The 6,000-nt window shown below is 41.9% G+C and overlaps 1 protein-coding gene and 1 long non-coding RNA gene across 14 annotated transcripts in view; one reads left to right on the top strand and one right to left on the bottom strand.

The window, feature by feature from the left end:
* LOC117944199 overlaps positions 1-5,886 on the bottom strand; it is a 14,015-nt gene extending 8,129 nt beyond the window's left edge. The window contains exon 1 of the long non-coding RNA XR_004656519.1: positions 5,809-5,886. This is a non-coding gene — a long non-coding RNA (uncharacterized LOC117944199). The remainder of the gene's footprint in view (positions 1-5,808) is intronic.
* fbrsl1 (fibrosin-like 1) overlaps positions 1-6,000 on the top strand; it is a 294,241-nt gene that overhangs the window by 85,869 nt on the left and 202,372 nt on the right. The window lies entirely within an intron of this gene.

Below are 6,000 nucleotides of genomic sequence, written 5' to 3'. Positions count from 1 at the left end.
CCCCCCCCCCCCCCCCCCCAACACGCTGCACACACAAACACCGCCAAGAAACAAGCTTACACTCTCAAAGGAGCCAGCCTTTTAACCGTGAAGTCAAATGAACAGGGAAAAACACAGCAGCACATAGATCACCAAAAGGTGAAAAGAATGCGGTTGGTTTCATTTGTGTGGTGATGCAACATTGATCACTGTAGAAATGTGTGCTTTCTCTAGTTCACAGCCTAATAAGCCTCTTGGCACACAATGCGTCCTCTTTTCTCTCCACGAGCCAATAGGCCTCTGATTATATGCTTTGAGAGAAACAGGGAGGCCGAGTAAAGGAGTGTATGCTCTCCATTAATCAAAGGTGCGTTTGATGTACAGCAGCATCAGGTGGAAGGTGTACGCTCCGCTGTCTCTGCGGAGCTTCAGATGCACAGGACTATAAAAGCAAGCAAGCTCTGCATGATCAAATCAATCCGGTCTTAATCATGACAAGTCAGAGTGATTTATCTGACTTGCCAAGAGCTGCGGTAATGCGTACAGAATCAGTCCAACAACTGAGCAATAAATCCACACAACCACAGCTCAGTCAGCTTAACAGGAGCTAAACACCGCTGAGGTGCTGTGACAAAAGACTGCTCTGCTGCTTTGGTATTGTTCGGAAAATGAAAGCGTTAGACTTTCTATTTGAATAATAACCCCCTTCACATCTGTTCTACCTGGAAATGCTCATCTCATTAACCAACTCAGAAGTAGGGTTGCACAATATTGTCAAAGTGTGATATTGCAATATTGATTATGAATATTACAGTATTGATATTAATTTAGATATTTTCAAACATGTCAAAATATGGAAGTTACGGAAAAACGCATCATAACAATATTCATAGATTCATAACAATATAGTGCACAGTGAGACTTACTGTATGTTAGGCTCCGTAGTGCAGCTGGACCACAGGTCGGTCCTGAATGAGAAATATTTAAACTATCCATCTCCAAACTCCGCCGCTCTGCCTTTTATAAATATTCAATCTATCGGACTCCAGACTTAGACTTAGACAGACTTTACTCTCATTCAATTGCTAATTTACAATTTACAGTTGGAGGAGAGGCTTTGAAAAAAGTGAAGAAACAGAAGATTAGTGAAAAAAGAGAAACGGTATAAACATAAGTTTGTGCAATATGAAGTATGTGCAACGTAAAATAACCAATGATTAAAAGATGATTATGACTCGAGCAGATAGCAGTAGCAGCAGGATGTATTGCAGTGAAAACACCGGCTTTTCTCAAGTTGTGGGACAGCTACCTAGGAGAAATAGTTTGTCTAGTTCGACAGAAGCTTCCTGAAGCCTTTTTTATCCACTCTGTGTCTTTGGCCAAATGACACATTACGGCATTGATGATTTCAGTATGTCTCTTTGATTTCTTTTCAAACCACTCGCTGGCCAGCCTTGTTTGGATGCCCAGGCTTATTAACTGCAACAGCTTTTTTTGGGGCTAGTATCATGCACTCATGCTTTTTTTTGGTAGGGGGGGTTATCACTTTATTAGACAGATAGATGTAGTGAACAGGGGGGTGAGAGAGAGAGATGGGGGATGACTCGCAGCAAAGGGCCCCTGCAGGACTCAGCCAACATGGGGCGAGCGTCCTTACTGAGGGAGCTGTAGGCCGCCCCATGCACTAATGCTTGTTCTGTGTTGTTGTCTATATCTATTTCTTCATTTACACCTTCACAGTGATCGCGCTGCCTCCTCCAATTGTCGTTTGTGGGTGTTAGTGCTTGATATCAACAAAACCGGTGCCTTTAAGGCACGCTGTGTTACAGATATTAAAAACTAGTTAGAGCAGAAGTTTGGGACAGTGTCTTAACATGCCATTCAGCACTTGCCTTCCATTTGGACATAAATAGTCCCGGGAACTAAATCAAGAAGCTAGAATTCCCTTTTGAGCAATTATTTTTCATCTCCACCACATTGTCTAATCTTTGCAAAAGATAATTTAGCTGACTGGCAGTTATCAGATGTATTATTAGGATATGATGTTACATAATTAAAATGCTGGAATTATCCCTCCTACTCCAGACTCTTGTTTTCTGAAATTGTATGACACAGTAGACTCAGTCCCTTTGTTGTAGATATCCAGGCTTTGCTCTTGTAGCACATAATGAGCCTTTAATGAAACTTACAATGTCGTTTTGAAGTATTTAGTTGACAGCGTTGCAGTAGATAGTTCTACGGTGGTGGATTTTCCAGAGGGGCCTGTAATCTCTTTTTGGCAGCGCTTAATGCCAAGGGAGGTGTACCCTGCAGAGCTCTTTGTGTCTAAATAATTACTGGCCTCAGAAAGAAGAGAGTGCAGTGGAGAGAGCGTGATGATGTGCATTAGACACCAACATCTCTCCTAATCTCTCTCTCTTCATAATCATATTCTATTTTTCTGCACTCACTCCTTTGCCTTCTGGTTTATGCGTGCCTTATGAAGACCCCTTTACCCTTTGCAAGCAACTTCAGGGCTGCTGACATTACTCTGTGCAGAATGCATAAGCCTTTCTTTGGGAGCTGAATGTGCTTCAACGGTGGATCTCAAGGCCCCGGCATAACCACGCAAAGCAATGCACTTTATTGTTGTGTGCAAAGAAGCCTGTGTTGGATTTTATGGACTCATACCCCCATACACACACACACACACACACACACACACACGTTCCAGTCCTCATGCAGCCTGGAACAGCAACAAAGCTCTACCGTACTGTTGCCAGGGTAACTTGGTCGGGTCAAACCATTCGAGCGGTTTCTCCTGTTTCATGCTGAGCCCCCCCCACGCACATAGCCTCCATTTACTTGCACTCTCTCAAATCTTTGTTTCTCTGTCCATCCTCCTTATCCTCCCGTCCTCATACTGTCTGTCTGAATGTACCCGTATTCGCCCTCTGTCTGAAACGGATCACTGCCTCTCGCTTTAACCCCCCCCCCCCCAAAAAAAAAGCCTAGTCTGCTCTGATTGGTCAGACCTTTTCCAGGTGTTCCGCATCCTTGCTGTCCTCTGAGTCTCTGCACTCTGTTGTTGCAGCCGGGGAATAACTGTAACAGCAATGAAGCGGCCCTTTCTATCTATAAACAGTATAGCTGTGACATAACCTTACAGAATTCCTGATGGCTCGGTTTAAGGCTCCGTTTCTGAATACATGCTGTGAGCATTTCTCTGTGGGTTGAGCTTTTTGATACTTTGACATTATTTATATATCACCTCGACCTGCGTCTTAATAAAAAAAGATATAATAAAAGACAATATCACTTTTTACAATATACAATAGGGCTTTTAACTAAATACTGAGTACACATACATACCCAGTATTTACTTTGCAATTATTTGCACCAGTATTTACTGTTTTCATTTGCTAATTGGTTTATAATACAGAGTGTGATAAGGCTGCTCCATTTTATGCAGAAGTAATTAACCATTTTTTTAAAGAAAAATCCCACTTCAGCCCTTTGGTGTAGGAAATAATATCCCAACTAACCCACTGCTGGCAAACACACAGTGATGGATTAACCTTCTTCTCCTGCAGCTATTAGAGATCTATTGTCGGAGTCATGGACTGTGAATAAATGGAAATGGCACAGAAAGACAATTGAATCTGTTTATTACTGATACAACACAACAGACGTGAGACAGAAATGCAGATGCAAAATGGCAAGTGCGCCAAACCAAGTCTAGTTCTGTGGGGCTTGAGCCTAGCTTTTAAAATTAAATCACAACTCTCGCCAACATGCAACCTTGGGTGTTTTTGTGAATGAACCCAAGTCAAACTTTCATTTAAACGCACCATTAGGTCAGAAAACGCCACTTTTAAGATTCATAGTATTTCCGCTTTCAGTCAAATGGCCTTTTGAATGGGAGAGCTAGGGGCGCTACTATGATAGCATCAGAGTCATCAAAAATCAACATGTTGAATCACTAAGAAGGCTCGACTCAACATGAGACTTTGCTCCAAGTATCACCCGGGGCTCTACACATGAACTCAGCATTGAGAACAGGGTTTGTGTACACAGTTTACCAAAAAGAAAGGGTTTAACAACTCACTGTAGTAGTTGGTTTTTCCAGTTGCTGCCATCTTGTCCGGCGAAAAGAGTCGATCTTCGAATTTAATTTAATTTATTATTATTTTTTCTTTTATTAATACCCAGTGGGGAAATTACAATTCACACTCTGCGTACACACTTTGTAAGTAATCACACACAGGCCTGAAATACACACTCATGCTCAGGACCTATGCATGCACTAATGGATTGCAAATCCATTGGAGGAAATTTTATTCTTATACAAGGCTCCTTTTTTAACTACAAGGTCAATGATGTTTTTCATTAACAACAAAACAACACATTATGTGTGCATCGATATGGAACTAAGCTTTAGGAGCTTTCCACCTTTACGTTGCATTCAGATATCGACTCTTTTTGACTGGCAAGATGGCGGCGACCGTAAAAACCAACTGTTAGCGGTGGATTCTCATGCTATTTTGTGTTATTTAAGGGGTTTGCATTGACGTCTCAAAAATATGTTCACATAACTATTTTTAGAGTGGCAGCTGCTCCCCATGCCCCCCAGAGGCTCCACCACAACCTGCCACTGTACATAATTTACAGCTGAACAGCTGATTTTAATATTTTCTGCTGTGAAGGAGGGATGAAAGGGAGTGCTGACGTGAATAAAAGGTCACAGGACTGTTGTATTTGCTTGACTGAATGCTGAACTTGGCAAGTTCAGCACCCAGTTTGTGATTAGAGGTTTGGCACCACAATGTGCTCTGACCCCAACAGGTGGATAGATCTGCCTCGTCTGCATAACAAGAGCTTACCCGTGATTGCTAATATTCAGATTATAATTAGAAACATACAGACTAAAAAACCTGGAAACAAGATTACAGTGCACTTAGGTTGGTAAATGGATTCAAAACCATAGTCGAAGTTAACACTGTGCTACATTTGGTGGAAAAATGTGAATTGTCATAAGCAATTAACATATGCCAATGGCAGCTGGATTAAGTATTTATAATAATACGGACCATACAAGAAAAATGAATTCCCGTTTTGGATATAGACAAAATCTTTGCTCTGGAGATTGCTAATCTCCTCTTTTCAGATTATTGAATTCCGTTAATAAAGATGAATGGGCCAAACAATAAAATAATCAGTAAAGTCCTTGTGTATCATTGTTTTCCACCTGGATGAATTTGAAGCAGATGATAACCACAGGGACTTCTAACAGAATGCTAATGAAACTCCATGTGTCTTTAAGTTGATGATTAATTGATCACACCGCTCCCTGCCAGTTTGTTCACTAAGACATGTTTCTTGATGTGAAGTGACGGACCTTCATGCTACAGCTCAAAATAAGAGAGTGACAATTTTTCAGGAGTCCCGCGGGTCACGGTAGTCCTGCGGGAGTCTCGCAGAACGCGAGTTAATTTCAGTGTTGGTAATGTGTGATAACTTTAGACAACATAGGGAATTAAACGGGCGCGGGACGGGATGCGGGGGTCTCAGGATTTTGCAGGACAGGATTTTATTTTTATTTTGCGGGGAGTATTTTTGTGGGCTCAGGATAGTATGGGAGCAACAATTGATTCCTGTCATCCTCTCCTTGAAATTCTTTGTCAGTCTGCAGCCCCTTTGTCCTTGTTACAGCTCTTCGTTACAAGATGGCTCTTCAGGTAATACATTTCATGACAAGTGGCCTTCTAACACCCTCTGGTCCGTCATGAGAAATGAATGTGTTGCATTTTGAGGTGAGAAGAGCTGCTGTGCGATGTCAGTGTGATGGACATTCAGTGCCGTTGCATACACAGCAGTAACGGGATGGTCTTACCCGAGTTAAGTGAATAACCGGGTAATACCAGTTCTCCTTGTATAGAAGAGGTGAAGGATGGCGGGAGTGACACCACCTACAGTAGAGTAGGTGGTGCTTAAATTCAACTTGTAGAAGTTGTGGAAGTTATCTAACTGTGTTAGATATAT

This window comes from Etheostoma cragini, chromosome 5, assembly GCF_013103735.1.
Source record: "Etheostoma cragini isolate CJK2018 chromosome 5, CSU_Ecrag_1.0, whole genome shotgun sequence".
Taxonomy (NCBI): Eukaryota; Metazoa; Chordata; class Actinopteri; order Perciformes; family Percidae; genus Etheostoma; species Etheostoma cragini.
Note: the sequence above shows the minus strand (reverse complement) of the source record. Positions and strands in the feature narration are given on the sequence as shown.